Source organism: Ursus arctos, unplaced genomic scaffold (genome assembly GCF_023065955.2).
Source record: "Ursus arctos isolate Adak ecotype North America unplaced genomic scaffold, UrsArc2.0 scaffold_2, whole genome shotgun sequence".
NCBI lineage: Eukaryota > Metazoa > Chordata > Mammalia > Carnivora > Ursidae > Ursus > Ursus arctos.
The window spans coordinates 85,369,080-85,387,724 of NW_026622874.1; the positions used below are offsets into that span (position 1 = coordinate 85,369,080).

General features: G+C 44.8%; 1 protein-coding gene across 1 annotated transcript in view; it reads left to right on the top strand.

Annotated features, from left to right (window-relative positions):
- Nucleotides 1-18,645, top strand: part of HS3ST4 (heparan sulfate-glucosamine 3-sulfotransferase 4) — a 698,595-nt gene that overhangs the window by 597,457 nt on the left and 82,493 nt on the right. The gene's annotated exons all lie outside the window — the stretch shown is intronic.

Below are 18,645 nucleotides of genomic sequence, written 5' to 3' on the forward strand. Positions count from 1 at the left end.
AAGGGGTTGCCTGGCAGTGCAGGGTAGGAAGAGGAGACTTGGAACCAGCACTTCTATATTTAGCTCTATGCCATGTGCCCCACCCCATCCCGTGGTGCCTGGTGCCTCCAAGTCCCACAACTTCCATGTGTCTTTGGAACACGTTTGCTTGCTTCTCTTTGTTTTCTGCCAGTTGAGGGTCCCTGGTTCTAGTTTTTTCTATTCTGCCATGTTCGCTTTCTCACTCACCCTCGTCCCCCTCCAGTCCTCTTCGTTCATGTGTATTTATTCTGTTTACCATGTAGTTCCCGTCATGTAGTAGTCTTTCTGAAGGAAAGGAGATAAGCGCTCACGTTCATTCCACCATGTAATCCTGGGTCCCTGCAGAGGGTTTTCTGAAGACAGTGGCTCTTACCACCCTGACAAATGATATTCTTGAGTAGAACAGATTTCCATCAATAAGGCGTGTTGGATAAATAGGAGACAGTATGGATTATATGCACTTTCCAGAGCAGTAAGTACACTTTTTTCTCTACCATTGATCTGTAACACACCAGAACCACGCTGTAAGAGCAGCTGATATATGAACTGGTTAACAAGTGCTTTGTAAAGAGTGTATGGGGAAGGACAGCATTTGACATAGAGATTTACAAGGGCTAAGATCATGTGTCCATTCCTACAAACCAGAAAAAAAAAAAAAAAAGGTAAAAGAGCCCTCAAATGGGATCCGTGGGAAAATGCACCCCACGAAGCAGATGCTTAACTTCCGTGGGCACTTGGTGGCAGCATGCATTTTGTGAGACAGCCTGCGGCCAGTGTCTCTGTGTCCTCCCTAGGCAATAGCGTCCTCTCTATGCCAACACCCTGAGCTAGAACGTGGGACATGAAAGTCGGTAAGACGAAGCATTCACTGGGGCTTGGATCTTTCTGGTAAGATATAACGGCTGCCAAAATGGTAGAATGCACAACGTGGGATGTGGCACAGGGCACCTTATGCAGAAATTAAAATACTCATTCAAAGTGATTCCTTGATTATATTTTTCCGGACTCTTCTGTCAGTTGTTTACATCTGAACTCTGGAGATATTTATGGTTTTTTGTTTTTGCTTTGTTTTTTGTGGGTTTTTGGGGTTTTTTTTTGTTGTTGTTGTTGTTGTTGTTTTTGCCCATAAACAGCGGATCAGTGCCTATGGTTAATGTTCAATGTTGAACCCATTTTTATTATAATGCCTGTGGTTTTTTTGCATTGTTTTTTTTTAATATCCCAGTTCATCCACCCGTTTAATATCCTGCCTTTCCAGCATATAATTTCCTCATCTCTGCGGAAAGAATGTTTGAAAGCAAAAGGATTCCCGTATGAGTGTGTATTTTTAAGGGCTAAAAGCAAAGATCGTGGAAAGAGGAAGGCCAAAGCTCCGCTTTCTGGGTCTGTCGGGGGGCTGGTGAGGCCCCACAGCGGCTCGAAGCTCAGACCAGTTTGGCAAATCAATGGAAAAGTATAAAAGTGAAATTTCTGAATAATACGGCCCATCCTGAAAACTTAAGGTGACTTTGTTTTTACTCAATAATATAATGAGTTTTATTTTGAGTGATGCTGGATATAATGGCTAAATCAATATGTGTATTTAGCGTTGGGCTTTATTTCCACACTAAGTGACAGGAGATAAGCAGCCTTAGAGTGTGCTAATTGGTTTGTGTTTAGCATTTAACGCTAATCAGCGGCAGCAGAGGTGCCCTGGGCCACTTCGGGCCTGGTAATGGGGTTTATCTAAACCGGGCTTTGTTTACATTATCGACTGGAGTTGAATTGCTCCTGTTTCTTACACACTTAAACGGGAAGCTGGATTGGAAAGTATAACTCAAGACCTTCCGCGTTAGCGAGACTTAGCCCAGGCCCGGAACACGGCAGAGCAAATGAAAAGCAAGCCGATATCACGCCCTCCCTGGCATAGGGTAGCTGTGAGCAATCCTAAGTAAGACCTAGAGAAGACTTCGCTGGGTGAAGGAACCTCTACACCAGAGATCAGAGCTGGAGGGACCCCAGGTGAAACGGGGGGATTTCTCCGCGTCGGCACCATTGCCGCTTGGGGCTTAGTGATTCTTTGTGCCTGGAGGATCGTCCTGTGTGTGGTAGGATGTTTAGAAGCGTCCCTGGCCTCTCTCTACCAGATTAGAGTAAGTACTCTCTGCCCATATTCGTGACAACCAAACGTGTCCCCAGACACCGGCAAATGGCTCCTGGGGGCCAAAGTCACACCCAGTTAAGAACCAGCCAGTGAAATGAGGCGTAAATACAGCTTTGGTCCGTGCAGAGGTGTGTACGGATCTAGGTTTTTATGTTAGATGCTAGCGTTTTAACAGCTTGGAGAGTTCACATAGTTATCTGTGTTTGGGGATTCCCTGGGAATGTGAGGAGATCTGTCCTCCATGCCACATGGCGTTTACCAATCAGCGGTGACGAGTGGCTGCCCCTTTTCAACAAGGCAGGTGCTCTCCAGGTCCCCTGCTTCTCTCATTTGCCCTCGCACAGACCCCTGGGGGGCGTCTGCTTTTGTAAAACCTGCTTTAAATGTTGCACCATCAGAAGCTTATCCCTTAGCACCAGGAGGATGCGGGATCCCATGGAACCGGCTTCTGGTCTTAGCTTCACCGATTACCAGCCTTGTGACTTCTCTCTGCCTCGGTTTCCTGATCCACTGTGTTGTTTTAGCCTCTGCGAAAAATTACCATATGCCATTTAGGGAAGTTAGGCAGGAAAGGGGACATAAATACTGCTGCCATACCCCATTTTTTTGAAATTGCCCTGGGCTTGTGATCAGAAGGTGTGCAGACTCACAAGACGGGGCCATTTCCTTCCCTTCTCATTTGCACTCTCTGGCCATGGGGACCGGAGCCTCTCTCCATCAGATGGCAGTGGCCTTCAGGGACGTCACACTTGGTTTTCATGAACTACAAGTGGAAATGGGGGTTTAGGAGGCAGTCTCACAGAAGGCTGCTTCACCACATTACTTTTCTTTCTTTTTCCCTCAAGGACATTAAGTTCCGGGGGCCAAGGCAGTTAGAGACAGGGCCCCCATTACCCTCCCCCCACACACACACACACAAAATCAAACAGGGAGTCAGGAATTCAGCCCAGGCATCCATGGATCCGGCTCAGTTGACGTCTGTGAGGTGCCCACCAGGTTCTTAATACCTTCTAGGTCCTAAGTAATTTCATATGCATTGTCTCACTTGGCAGCTTCCACCGCCCTGGGGTCAGAGGAAGTGGGAAGTCCTGATCTAGTCTTACTGGAGCTTCTCTGGCCTTCATTTAGTTCCTTTAAAACCTTGGGGGGGGGGGTTCTCCTGAGGTCTTTGCACATGCTGTTCCCTCTGCCTCGTATGTTCTCCCCTCCCCCAACCCTTCATCTGGTGCCTCTTTCTCTTCCATCAGCTCTCTGCCCAATGATGAATTCTTTGGGGGAAGTTTCTTCTCATCACCCGATTCTGTTACTTTATCTCATGGCCTCATACTCCTCACCTCAAAGCATCTGTCACTGTTGCACTGTATGACTTTCTTTAATGATACTTATCTTCCCCAATAGACTGTGACTTCCTGTCAGGCCAAAGACTGTATCTGATTTTGCAGAACATTATATCCTTGGCTCCTAGCATAGTTCTGGAATGTATTAGATGCTCAGTAAATATTTGTTAAGTGAATGAGTAAAAAAAAATGTTACAGCGCTAGCCTTCTCCAGATGACAGGGGCTTAACACAGCAAAGGGACGTTACCATCCAGGCATGCTTCACGTCCCCAGCAGTAGGCCACAGCCTCTGCCATCTGGAATGGTGCGTGGTCGGGGTGGCCCAAACGAAGGAAAACAGCAAATTGTTCACCAGCTCTTAGATCTTCCACCCAGAAGTGACAGATGTCACTTGTACTCACATTGCATTGACTAAAGCAAGTCACATGCTCTTAACAAACCTCAGAGGGGCTGAGAAATGCAGTTCTCCTGTGTGCGAGCAGAACTACAGATGTGGCTAAAAACCAGCTCATCGTGTCACCGGTCATATTTTTGTGACCTGCAGCCGCCTAACCTCGGGGAATCAGCTCTGCAAAGTCAGCCTTTCATTTTAGCTTAACTTATCCTGGCAATATGGGCTACATCTCTTTTGTTCTTAGGAACACGTTACCATTCTTCCCATCATTCCTCCTTCTCTCCTTCCCTCCCTCCCTTCTACTAACCTTTTTAGAATCTGCATTTTGGACCAGGCTGAAGGCTGAGCCATGAAGATGCAAAGATGAGTAAGATGTAGCCCCTGACTTCAAGAGGTCTCTAGACTAGTATGCAGGGGAGTTTTAAAATACTTTTATAGTCTAAGTGGCTTTACAGTGTAAAAAGTGTAATTTTTTAAAAAAGTTTTATTTATTCGAGAGAGAGAGAGCAGGGGGAGTGGCAGAGGGAGAGGGAGAGAGAGAATCTCAGGCAGACTCCACACTGAGCACGGAGCCCAACACGGGGCTCGATCTCACGACCCTGAAATCATGACCTGAGCCGAAATCAAGAGTCAGATGCCTAACTGAGCCACCCAGGTGCCCTTGGGAAGTGTAATTTTTAAATAGATTTTTGCTTGTTAGGGTGGGGTTTTTAAATGAAGGTTCTAGGGGGAATATGGGGATCTGCAGATGTCTTCTTGGGTTCTGTCATTTTCAAGTCTGAGAAATACTGGTCTCGTGGGATATTTCCATGGAATCAAACAAATGCGACAAAGTCTGATAGCTTCACTAAGACGTGTTATGTGTAAGGCCGAGGGAAAACTCAAGAGGGAATCGATAACTTAATCTGTCAGTGGGAACTCAGAGAAGACTTTGCAGGGGAGAGAGGATCCAGGTTCAGTATTGAGGAAGAAGGCAGGGTTCCTAAGCTACTTTGTTGGAAAAGGAAGTATGTTTTAGAGCTGATGGCCCAATTTCTGATCTGCACTTTGCCATTTAATAGCCACGTGATGTGAAACATTGTCTTCTTCTCTGTAAGCCTGAGGTTCCTCCTCTCTGAGACGGGAAGGACGGCGTTCCCTCTCCCGAGAGAACGTTCTGCACCGTGCCCCACCTGTGCTACGTTCCCAGCTATCGTTACTAGCTCGGGAGGGAAACGGGGTCCAAAATATGGACATTGGTGTGTGCAGTGGTATAAAGCTAAGACACGGCTTGGCATGCTTAGGAAATTGGAAGTTAGTTCAGTGCGACCAGGGATAGGGATTACAAACTCAGATGCCTCCCGGGGCCAGGCAGATCAAAGAAATAGATGGCACCAGAGGGTAAAGATTGGTGGGGACCATGGCAGACTGGAGAGCCCTGGGATTACTTGAAACGTATTTGAATTTAACTGCTTGAAATACATGAGCAGATATAATAAATCACGACTTCCAGCTGGGTTTGGCTGTTGGGCTGCCACTTACAACGAGACAGCAGTGTGTGTGTGTGTGTGTGTGTGTGTGTGTGTGTGCATGCTTGTAGGAAATGGGGGTGGAATGGAGACGATGTGGGGATTATAATAGAAAGGGAAACGAGATCCATGTTTTCCTTACCTATTAAAAATATTATAAGGAAGGCACCTGGGTGGCTCAGTCAGTTAAGTGTCTGACTCTTGATCTCAGCTCAGGTCTGGATCTCAGGGTCGTGAGTTTGGGCCCCACTCCATGCTGGGCATGGAGCCTACTTAAAAAAAATGTACATATGTACATATATATATATAATATATAATAAGGGATATATGAGGTTGAGATCTGAGTTACAGAAATGAAGACGTGAAGTCTACAAATTCCAGGCTTTCCTTTCCAGGTGTTACTCCAGCCAAGATTAATGAAAGCTAAACTGGGCCAAACAGCCCTTGCAGTTTCTGGAAGAGATTGAGAGGGCTGTAAAGTTGGAGAACAGAATAGATTCTACACCTGAATAATCAATTAATGCCTCTTTAATGATTGCAAAGGAGATATGTACAAATTTCAAATCAATCTCAAGAATTAATCAACCAGGCAACAGGGCCTCATGTCTCAGTAGATAAGCCAGGAGGGTGTGGTTTGCAGACAATCCTGTTGGACCATAAAACTAGGAGACAGAGATCCATGTCTTCCCTCTTCTTGCTGGCACACGGGGAAAAGACTCAGCAGTTTTTTTGTCAAAGAATATGAGCTTGAGGACCAGGGAGAGAAGAAATGACATGCAGCCATACTGAGAGGAGAAGGGGAGGCTTGTTCCTCAGCTAGCGAGGCAGATCTTCTAATAAAGAGGAATGATCGGGGGAAAATCAAGATCCGGGCAGCTAGGAAATTCTAGCCGGCAGAATCTCTTCTAAGGGTAAACTGAAGATTTCCCGAAATTCATCACTCCACGACTGTGGTTTTTCGTTTCTCAGAATCCACTTATATTTCTTCCATTGTTTATGAAAATGTCCAGTTATGCTAGCAGTCAGTTTTCTACCTCACAGCCTCTGCTGACATATTCCTCTGGGGGGAGACAAGCTGAGGACACATAAGACAGTTAAGTGGCGTTTCAGGACTTGAAATAGTGCATTATAATTTTGCATTTGTTTCTGCCCCCACACTCCAGTATGCTCAGAGGCCAGGCCACCTTCCTTTTATTCTCAGCACCTGTTCAAGGGCTGGGAACGTGGCAGGTGTTTGATAAATGCTCGCTGAATAAATAAATTTATTAAATAAGAAATTCACGGTGAAGGTCCAAGTGTGTTTTGAGAGGTCAGGAAAGGGGATCTTGAATTAGAACCGTTGTTTAAAATGCCCAGTACAGCAGAGTAGTTGGGGACAAGGTGCTCAAGAGCTGACTGCCCTGTCCTGGTTGCTGGTGTAACATCTTAAAAGCTGTGTGAATTTGGGCAATATATTTAAGACTCTTGCCTCAATTTCCTCATCTGTAAAATTGGTGAGGATGACATTATCTACCTCAGGAGGTTGTTGCGAAGATTAAAAAAGTTAATTAACCTAGAACATACGCTATGCACACAATGGAAGTCAACCATTATCATTTCTAGGAGTGTTTTCCATTAACATTCAACACACTCAGAGGTAGATCTTCCTAACGGATGCTTATGTTTTCTCTGAAGTGCCGGGTACTGAGCTCATTAATTTTGTAGGCTTTGTTTCGCTTAATCCTCCTTGACCACGGTTTTCTACACTTCAAATATCCTAAACGTGTTCCTACCTCAGGACCTTTGCACAGATCATTTCTCCTCCGAGAGGTGTTCTCAAAGGGCACTGTTGGAAAGAGCATCCACTCCCGCTATCCCTTTCTCCTTCCCACCCTGCTTTATTTTCCTTTGTGGCACTTTTCATCATCTGAAGTTATTTGTTTGTTGTTGTGCATCTCTGCCCCCAGAATGTGAATTCCATGTCCTCTTGTTCGCTACTGTATCCCTGGGGGCGAGATCAGTGCCTGGTACAGTGCAGTACTCCATGAATACTTAATGAATGAACAGTTCTACTCTCCCCATTTTACGTGTGAGGACAGCAAGTCTCAAAGGGTGAAGTGGCTTGGCCACCATATATAAGCAGGAGGGATAGAATTAGAATTTACACTCCTGATTCAATATGACTTTGTGACTTAATATGTTGGAAATTTCTGGCTATTATGGGGAACGCGAGCTGTTGCACACAGCCTTTTTCCATAAGGAGCGATGATCAACTGCTGGAAAAAAGATTTTAAAGACAAAATTAACAAAATTGATGGTTGAAAATAATGACCCTGTTATATCTGTACTTGGAGTTAGCCAAGCTGGAGGTTAAGGATGTGGTCTTCTAGATATCAAGTCTGCCCAAGATTTCTGACTCTAAGCCCCAAGTCTGGGGGTCCTCAGGGCTGCTCTCACTTCGGACCAGCTGGTTACAAATGTAGGGCTTCCCGTGACTACCTTCAGGGATGATAATTCACTAGAATGCCTTACAGAACTGAAGAAGGTGTTGTATTTGGTATAATGTGTTATAGCAAAAAGATAGACATCAGAGCCAACCAAAGGAAGAGATGCGTAGGGCAGAATAAGGCAGGAGTGGGAGGGCAGGGGTTCCAAATGCTAAACTTCTGTCCTCCTCAGAGATGCTTTATGCTCGTGACATCAAGTGTGGCAATATGCTATAGTATCACCAATCCAGAAAGCTCACCCAGGCTTTGGTGTCCAGAGATTTTATGGGACTCCATTATGTAGGCATGACTGATTGGATTCTTGCCCACATGGTTGAACTCAGCCTCTGGCCCCGCTCCCTTTCCTGGAAGTCAAGCTGGTATCCCATGGCTCAAAGCCTGTAATCACATGGTTAGTCTTTGTGGTGGCACAGCCAGCCCCCACTCTGGGTCATTTGATTAACAGAAACTATCTGGGCGCCCACCGTGAGTTACCTCATTATCATAAGTGGTCAGGAGTGGCCCACCATGAGTAACAAAGATGCTCCTATCACCTGGAAACTCCAAGCGTCTGGAGGTTACTTCCTAGAAGCGAGGACAAAAGTCAGACCTCTCATTGGGGGCCAGGTTCCGTACTCTACAACTCTTTAAACCAGAGACATTTTTTGTTGCCACAACCTGTGTTGGGGGTAACACCACTGGAATCTAGTGTGTGAGGCCACGGGACATTGCTACGTATTCTTCGGGGCACAAGACAGCCCTCTCTTTGCACAGGGGAGTTATCTGGCTCTGAAAATCAGTAGTGATGAGGCTGAGAAAGGCTGCTCATCCAGAAATGAGCCCAGATGTGCATGGATTGCAGAGAACAAATATGAGCAGACGGATTTTACCTCTCCCATGCTGTCTTCTTCCTGCAAACATGAGGACTCTGATGAAGCGATTCTTATGGGCAAAGTATTTAGGAATCTGCCTACAGATGTGGTTGTTGGGTCAGGTCCCAGATACCCAGTTCTGTCTGTCCAGACATGATGGGGGTGAGAGTAACTCACAGGCATGTGTACCACTGGTGTTTACAGATCACTTTAGAGGCTATGTGGGCAGGACATTAAATAGCATTGAATCACATTAAGAAGATGTGAGATACACACACACACACACACACACACACACACACACACACACACATGCTGGAATATTACTCAGCCATAAGAAAGAGCGAAATCTTGCCATTTGCAACAACATGGGTAGATCTAGAGGGTATCATGCTCAGTAAAATAAGTCAGTTGGAGAAAGACAAACACCATAGGCTTTCACTCATATGTGGAATTTAAGAAACAAAATAAATAAGCAAAAGAAAAAAATAGAGACAGACCAAGAAACAGACTCTTCAGTATAGAGAACACACTGATGGTTCCCAGAGGGGAGATAAGTGGGGAGGATGAGTGAATTAGGTGATGGGGATTAAGAATACACGTATCATGATGGGCACTAAGTCATGTAGAGAATTGTTGAAACTCTATACTGTACCCCTTTAACTAATAGAATACTGTACATTAATTATACTGGAATTAAAATTTAAAAAAAATAACACTGACACATAGTTAAGAAGGTACTCACGTTTTACTTCTCTTTTGTTCAGTTGTGCCAAGAAGAGTGTCTCAGTTGGATGCTAGCCTGCCTCTCTCTCATTAGCTTACCTCCTTCTTTTCATAAAGAAAGACTGTGTTTTGGACTTGGACCCTTCTTCAACAACATCTCCATACAATTTTAAAGTGTGTTTTCTTACTTTTTCTGATATATTTCTGCTTACCATCTATTTTTGGCAAATTTATATCAAGTTTCCGTATACATATAATTTCTCTCAAGGAACCTAAGTTCAATTTAAATGAAAACACTTTATATGAAAGTCACTCTATTTAAAGAGAATATTGAGTAAATGTGGTAGAAACTTCTAGTGCTCGCTCATATCTGATTCTTTCCTCCCTCCTTGGTGTCCAAGAGGATGGTATGTCCAATTTTCTTGCAGTTAGGCGGGGTCTTGTCATTAGTCTTGGCCAGAAGGGAAGCTGAGGCTGGGGAAAGCCTGTGTGATTTCCCCAACTTTCTATTACTCAACCACAATCAACAAAGAAGCTATGTGTTGAGGTTATGCATCAGCCTCCCTGAGGGAAGGTGTAGAGCAGAGCCTTCCACCAGCCAACACCAGACATGCGGCATGAACGAGAAAGAAGCATTATTTGTGTTCAGGGACTGACTGACGCTTCAAGATAAATTTATCGTCACAGCATAACCTAGACTTCTTCGCAATGCAGAAATTAGTACCAGGAATGGGATGATTTTATAGCAAAACCCCAAAATATGTAACATTAGCTTCGCAATTGGGGGGTGAGGGGCAAGGAAACGGCTGTTAGGAGCTACCACTACCCACATGGATATGCTTTCTGAGCAACGGCAAACTTTGGTCACACTGTCCCTTGTGATAACTTGGAGGCAGACCCCGGGCCTGATGAACTGGTTGCTCCGAGAATGAGTTGGAAAATAGGACATTGATAGTGTTTGTATGTGTCTATGTATTGCATGAAAGCCATGAGGTAGGGAAAAAAACGTCCAGTTGGCAGTCAGAAATTTAAAAAAAATTAGAGATTCCAGAAATTGTTTGCATAGTGATAGAACAGGAGGTATGTACATCTGGGAAAAATGGAAAAAGCTTTTATGGCAGCATTTTCTGTTGAGGAGTTACGGATGAATGAAGACCCTCCAATATCAGGAGTACTTCTCTGCTATTGGTCATTAGCACTGGAGTCAAAATTACAGGAACTTCAAGGTGGAAAGAGACCTCAGGGACTGAACTTACCATCCCTTGATGAATAAGGCTTGGGCGAAGGTTTAGGATGTTAAGCCATAAAGAGATGAAGGAGGCAATATGGAAGGGAAGCCAGCCCCCCCCCCCTCCCCAGATGCTACCAGTGAGAGACTGGGGACAGCCAGGATTATACTCAGGACTCTCAGAACAGGGCAGAGAGGAGCTTCTGAGATGGATTTTCACAAGTCAGGTAGCAGCATCAGGGTTCTAGAATCTGTTCTCCAAGGTAGGACAAGTGAGTTAGCTGGATGAAAGAGATAAGCCAAAATGGCGCCTCCCATGCCTCTCCAGTAGACTGCATCATGCTCATTCTGTTGTTATGCTCCCTTGTTGTTTGCTGTTTCTGTTTGCCTGCTGCTTGAGAGCAGGGCTTATGCTGGTTTATCCCCGTACACCCAGTGCCCAGCACAGGACCTAACCCGGAACAATGAGACCACATTAAGACTTCCCTGATGAATGGCTAAGTGAGAGAAAGTGGATAAAATAATGCATACGTTGGGGCACCTGGGTGGCTCAGTTGAGCATTCGACTCTTGATTTCGGCGCGGGTCATGATCTCAGGGTCATGAGATGGAGCCCCATGTCAGGCTCCATGCTCGACGCGGAGTCTGCTCAAGATTCTCTTTCTCCCCCTCTCTCTGCCCCTGCCCCTGCCCCTGCTTGTGCTCTCTCTGTCTGTCTCTTTCTAAAATAAACAAATAAAAATTTTGAAAAAAATATAATGCACAAATTGAGCAAGCAGCAGAGTCAAGGACCAGGATCTATATCTTGATTAGCAGGATGAGGAGTTGGGAAAATAGGACTGGTCAGAACTGACAGTGAGAAACTGGGAGACAGAGAGGTACAAACTTCCAGTTATAAAACCAGTAAGTCATGAGGATGAAAAGTACAGCATAGGGAATCCAGTCAATGGTACTGTAATAACGTTGTGCGGTGTGACAGATGGTGACCACTTACTGCGGGGAGTATAGTGTGGTGTACGGACTTGTTGAATCACTGTGTTGTACACCTGACACTAATATAATGTTGTGAGGTGCCCCTGGGTGTTGCAGTCAGTTAAGTGTCTGACTGTTGATTTCAGCCCAGGTCAGGATCTCAGGGTTGTGAGACTGAGCCCCGTGTGGGGCTCCGCACTGTGCATGGAGCCTGCTTAGGATTCTCTCTCTCTCTCTGCCCCACCCCCCGCTTGCACGTGCTCTCTCTCCCTCTCTAAAAAATAATAATAATAATAATAATAATAATAATAATAATAATAATACAACATCGTATGTCAACTATACTTCAACTACAAAGGAAGGACAGAAGGAGCTGGGAGATCAGATGTAGGAATTCAGAGCCGGATTCTCATTCATTCCTTATTTATTCAGCCATTCATCAAATGTTTGCTGTGCACCTGCTAGGGACCACACCTGTGACTGTGCTGTGGGGATATCATGATGAGCAACAGAGACCTCACAGTTGTCCTCCAAGCACTCACAGCCTAGAAGACTTAATTCTACACATGAGGGAACTTAGTTCTAGACAGGCTGTGTGATGTTTCTAGGTTAGGACAGCTGGCTATTGACCAAGCCAGTTCAGAACACAATATCCTGACTTTCTACTTTCCGATATTGACTCTACATTGAGGACCACAATTAGTGACCTGAGAGCCATACCTGGTCACAAACATTGTGTTTGGTTCACACAGTATTTTAAAAACTGGGAAATACTGGATAGACACCCAGTTTTTCTACCTTCTCTTACAAATCAGAAGATCTGGCAACATGGGACCCGTGCTCCCTTGTGGCAGAAAACTGGCAGGATTCGAGTTAGTGCGCAGCTGTTAATTTTCAGTACACTCACCCATCCCCTTCACCCTCCACCTGGCCTGGGTCACCTGTCTGTGCCACCCACCTGGCTCCTGTAGCTGTGTGACTTTGCAACCCCCATTGCACACTGTGACCCTGAATTTCCTCAGCTTGACTCTAAGACTTCTTCCAGCCTTCTAACGAAGAGTTGAAAACATCCCGTTCCATCCTGTAGGTGGGAGCTGCCAGCGACTCAGCTTCTCTTTCTCACCTGCTCACCCCTCCATCTGGTCCTCCAGTCCTTACTTCTAAACGGTGATAGGAATATCCAAGCAGGGATGTGCAGGGGTCCTGTGGTCGCACATCCCTCTACCCCTGGAGTAGCAGCATTGATTTATGAGAAAGGGCACCATCATTTCATATTTTTACATCTAATCATCCTGGTCTCTGAGTTCATGCATTACATATGCAAAAATGGTAATATGCTGATATTTTAATGCTTTTAAGCATACGATATTCTTATTAACCCAAGTGCTTTTTTTTCATCCATAATTAAATGGTTTACTTTATTATTGCTTTATGGTAACGACTCTGCATTTCCATTTTTCTATAGGGTGCCTAATTTTAACAGGAGGGCACTCGGAATCAGGAGGGCTGGCTGCACTAATTGCCTGCATTACAGGAGTAGCTAGCATTTCTGGCAACCAAGTGATAGATATTCCCTGGGACCGGAGTAAAAACAAAGCCAAGGCAGGCTGTTCCTCTGGCTCCTGGGGATCCAGCATGCCCCTTCTTATCAAAACAGATCTCAGATCTGCAAAATGTAACCTCTTTCCCTCCGTGGTGACAGTTGGAGCATTACAGGGATCGAGGGCTATTTATATCAGTTTGTACATTTAATCCGGTTTGGTGGTTTTTCTGTATGTGTGTGTTTGGTTGGGTTGGTTTTTTGTTGTTGTTGTTTTTAGTTTTCAGCAAGATGTGGACTCTATCCCTGTCCACGGCATTTGGTTCAAATCATCTGAGACAGAGAATAATCAAGATTTATGATTCTTATTCTGACTCCCATCACAGTCCCTGCAGTTGCTAGTCACCAGCTGTACGCCCCCCCCCCCATCTCCTACTCGGACTGACACCCACTTCACTGTCTTTCCAGCGACTGATTTAATGTCCATCTTGAGAACTGTCAAAACACTTTTGTCATTCCAGATAACAGCTGTGTGGTTTCTGTGCCTTCACCCCCTCTGCCACAGCCCCAACACCCTGCCTCCAGTCACACCCTCCTCCCACCAGTCTTGCCTTCCAAAGGCTAGAGATGCCTGAAGCCTGGGATGTGGAGAAACTTCTAGAAAGGGCGTCAAGCCCAGACGTCACCTTTGGCTATTTTTTTAGTGGAATCAAGGAGTTAAATTAGGATCATTTCACCTCACTTGATCTTTGCCAGAGTGGAGGGTAAATGCAAAACAGAGAGGGCCTAAGGCCACACAGCCCTTAAGGAAGTGCTACTCTTACAGGGCCCTGGGAATTATCACATATACTAAGAGCCACTGGCACCCTCTATTGTGTCTCTCCTACCCCAGCCAGAATCAAGGTCCTAAGACGGAGGGAAGGCTCACTCTGCTCCCAGAGCCAAGCTAGTGATGGTCAGAAATTGGGGCTGGGAGGCCTAAGAGTGCGGCTTTGTATTTCTAACAACTTGAGCGTGTTTCAGAATTATCTGGAGGGCTTGGGAAACACAGGTTGCTGGCCCCACCCCCAGGCTTTCAGGTCCTAGGGTGAAACCCAGTGAACTGATTCTGAGCAACCCCCAGGTACTGAGGGGGCTGCTGCTCCGGGGCCAGACTCTGAGAACCCCTGATGTCTCGGGTAAGAGCTTGGCAACTCAAAATGTGGTTCACGGACCAGGAGTGTCAGTGTCACCTGGGAGCTTGTTAGCAATGAACCTCAAGCTCCACCCCCTCCCCCCACCTGCTGAAACAGACTCTGCACTTAGCGAGATTTTTAGGTGATCTGCATGCACATTAACAGGTGAGAAGCTCTGGCTAAGAACCCAAAGTCTGGAACCTGCATCTCCTATGTTCAAACTCAGTATCTCTACACTTCTTGGTTTCGTGGTCTTTGGTGAATTAATTAACCCATCCATGCCTCAGTTTCCACATCCATAAAATGGGGATGGTGAAGACGGCTCTTGCCTCCTAAATGAATGAATGTATTAATATATGAAAAGTGCTTGCAACAGGCCTGGTGTAGTGCTAACACTCATTAAAGGTGATTGCCGATATTCATTTGAGTGTTGCGAGCTTTCAAAAGTCAAAGCAGCCCTTGCATAAGGACATAAATATCCATCAGGTAGACTTTGTGAGATCATTGCAAACCCACACATTTATGAATTTCATTTCAGCCGTATTGGGTAACTGTCAGCGTATGGGCCCATTCTGTCTGGCAAATTTCTATCGTGCTGTGTGGCAATTTTTTAAACAATTGCCAACTTGTAAATATGGGGAGATTTTACCTAAACATCTGGATTCTCAGCTTCCCCGGGAAAGTTCAGAGAGGCGGCCACTGCGGGCCTGCATTCTTGCTGTGTAGAACAGTGGCCAGCTGGCAATGGGTAGCAGCCCTCATCATCAGATGGACGGGATAGGGATTTTTCCCTGCTTGCCTCTGTCCCACCACTCCTTATTGTCTTACACACAACCTACTTTACTCATTTATATCCCCTGTCTTCTTCCTGTAGACATTTAGCAATCTCTGCTCAGTAGTGCTCAAGGCTCAAAACACCCACTGGAAATTCTTTCCTTAGTGCGATTGTGTATACTCATCTCGTGGCTGAATCTTGGTTGCAATCAAGACAGCCAAATCTAAAACTGTCAGTGGTAAAGGGTGTCTAACGCCATATTTTTTATCTACCCTTCCCATGGGGCAGATACCGCACTCTGGGGGAGGTGACATGTTCATAATGCCAGCTCTCTAAGGCGAGGGTCAGCACACGTTTCCTGGAAAGGGCAGAAAATTAGTATTTTTAGGTTTGGGAGGCCAAGAGGCTACTGGTCTACCCTTGTGGCTTGAAAGCGGTCGTAGGCTACTGGAAGATGAACAAACGTGGCTGAACGGACAGGCTGTATGAAACAGATGACAGGTCAGATCTGGCCTGTCCACATCTTAGTTTGTCCATCCTGCTCTAAGTCAGTGAGGAGGTCACTGTTGGCATAGTACTTTCTATTCCATGAAAACTTTTTAAATAGTTATCATTTCGGGGGGCCTGGGTGGCTCAGTCGGTTAAGTGTCTGCCTTCAGCTCTGGTCCTGATCCCAGGGTCCTGGGATTGAGTCCCACATTGAGCTCCTTGATCAGTGGGGAGCCTTCTTCTCCCTGTGCCTCTGTCTGCTGCTCCCCCTGCTTGTGTGCTGTCTATCTCTATCAAATAAATAAATGAAAGAATTCTTAAGAAAATAATAATTGTTACTTCAGTGTATGATATCACTTGGTATTTTTCCCCTTTCCTTACCTTAGCTTTATTTCTCAAGTTTTTCCCATGTCTTTAAAACACCTTAATGATTTTCATTGTTAATGGCTGCAGATTATGCCATATAGATATCCCGTTTGTGTCATCTATTTCTGCATAAAGACTGTGTATGTCCAGGGGTCATATATATGGTAATTGTACGTATATAATACATATATATATATATATTTTTTTTTTTTTTTTTTCCTGTCCCAAACAGTGGCAGAGCTGGTCTGGTAAGAGGACAGGTGTTTAAATGGACAAAAGGACAGAATTTCAAAAAAACCAATTTGATTGCATTGAAAAATCCAGTATGCCTAAAGGAGCTGTCCTGACTGGTTCACAGTCTTCTCTGTGTCACAGTCGAGTAGAATGAGCCTGAGGTTTGCAGCCAGACATATGTTACTCTGCATCCTGGCTTTGTCACTTACAAGTCCCATGGGCTCAGCGAGTTGTCCAACCTGAGTCTCTGTGTCCTCATCTGAAAATGCTTTTCCAGCGAGGTTGTTCTTGGTAATAGGGGATGATGTACAGAAAGCCCTTGGATCAGTGCATGGTGTCTGGGAGGTGTCCACAAATAGGATCGCTGATTATTATCATGGATCATTAGTTGGTATTACATCCGTCTTCCCTTTAGAACTGGGACACCAGTCACATGGAGGAAGAGTGCCCTACAACTATTTCGTTTGCTTTTGTTTATTTTTTAAACAAGTCTTGCTTCATATTGTGCTTCATAGTTTATAGAACCCTGGCAGTACCCCTTTAATTAATCTTCATGTCATTCTAGCCTCAGCCAAATTGACAAAACATAATCCTAGCCTAGGCCACGAATCAAGTGCAGGCTCCCCCTGTGTGGTGGAGGATGAAAGCCGGATTATCTAAGTGATCTGCTTAGAGTTGCAGGACCAGCTAAGAACTTGTGTGTAGAATATGACTTATTTTTATTTTATGGGGTCCTCTCTCCATTCTATGAGTTGTAAAGTTAATAATGGGACGGTTCCAATTTTATATTTTACTTAATTCCATCCTATCCCTCCAGACCATGGAGCATGTGTTGCTGTTTTCTAGATTTGTAGAGAATTAAAATTACGCTTCTAAATCATCTCTGATATAGGAGAAGATGCATTCTTTTTTTAACAAAAAAAAGTTTTCCAACAGGAAAGTGCTATCATTTCGCCTGATGTTAAGATGGATCCCAGTTGCTGGTTTGGTTGATTGCCTGCTTTCCCTGAGATCCTACTATCGGTTATCATTTCATTCTTAGCCTAGGTCCCACATCTGACATCCAGAATGCTCTTAACAGGAACCTCTGTACCGTTCTCTGTGGCGGCTGCACCAGTGCGCATTCCCACCAACAGTGCATGAGTGTTCCTTTTTCTCCACATCCTTGCCAACACCTGTTGTTTCTTGAAACAACGCTTGTTGTTTCACCTGTTGTCAGAATTTAGCCATTCTAACAGGTGTGAGGGGATATCACAGTTCTGATTTGCATTTCGCCAATGATCAGTGATGTTGAGCATCTTTTCACATGTCTGTTGGCCATCTGGATGTCTTCTTTGGAGAAATGTCTGTTCATGTCTTCTGCTCATGTTTTAATTGGATTATTTGTTTTTTGGGGGTGTTGACTTATATCAGTTCTTTATATATTTTGGATACTAACCCTTTATCGGATACGTCTTTGGAAAATATCTTCTCCCATTCCATAGGTTGCCATTTTTTTTATTGTTTCCTTTGCTGTGCAGAAGTTTTTTGATTTTGATGTAGTCCCAATAGTTTATTTTTGCTTTTGTTTCCCTTGTTCCCTTGCTTCAGGAGACATATCTAGAAAAATGTTGTTACGGCCAATGTCAGAGACATCACTGCCTGTGTTCTCTTCTCGGATGTTTATGGTTTCAGGTCTCACGTTGGCTGGTGATGTGCTGTTGGCTCTTTAATTGCTAGCTAGCAAAGAGGGGGTGTCGAAGTCAACCATTTGGCAAGAGTTAAAGGCTGAGATTGGCTACTGCCTCTGTCGCATGGATGGGTGTCACATGGTAACCTGGGCAATAACAGACAATTAAGTTTCCCAAGTAACAGAAGGCTTAGAAATAACATCTTTTGTTGATAAACCTCCCCCATTTCTCCTCACGTTGATAACCAGGACCAATTCTTTCATTTCAAAAGCCAATAGATGAGAGCTTAATCATAAAGCATGCTTTTAGCTACAAATAACCAAGAGCTCTGATTCCATTAGCTTACACAATAAGAGCAATTTACTATTGTACATATTAAGAAGTTGGGAAGGTAAGGTGGCTTCAAGGTTGGATAATTTAGTAGCTCAGTGATGTCATCAGTGATCTGGCTACTCTTGTCTTTCTCCTCTGCTGCTGTGATCTGTCAGCTTTCTATACAGGCTTGTTATCCTTCACGGTCGTGAAATCTATGCAGCAATATTAGGCATCACATCCAAGAATCACCTCTCTCCGGAAGAACGAGAATGGGAAAATAAGATATGACATCACTTTCTGGGGCCCCTTTTTATCAGAGAGGGAGCCTTTCTCAGAAGTTCCCCCCACAAGTGGATTTCTGTTCACGTCTATTCTCCAGTATGGGGTCACACATCCAGACCTGCACGAGTCCCTG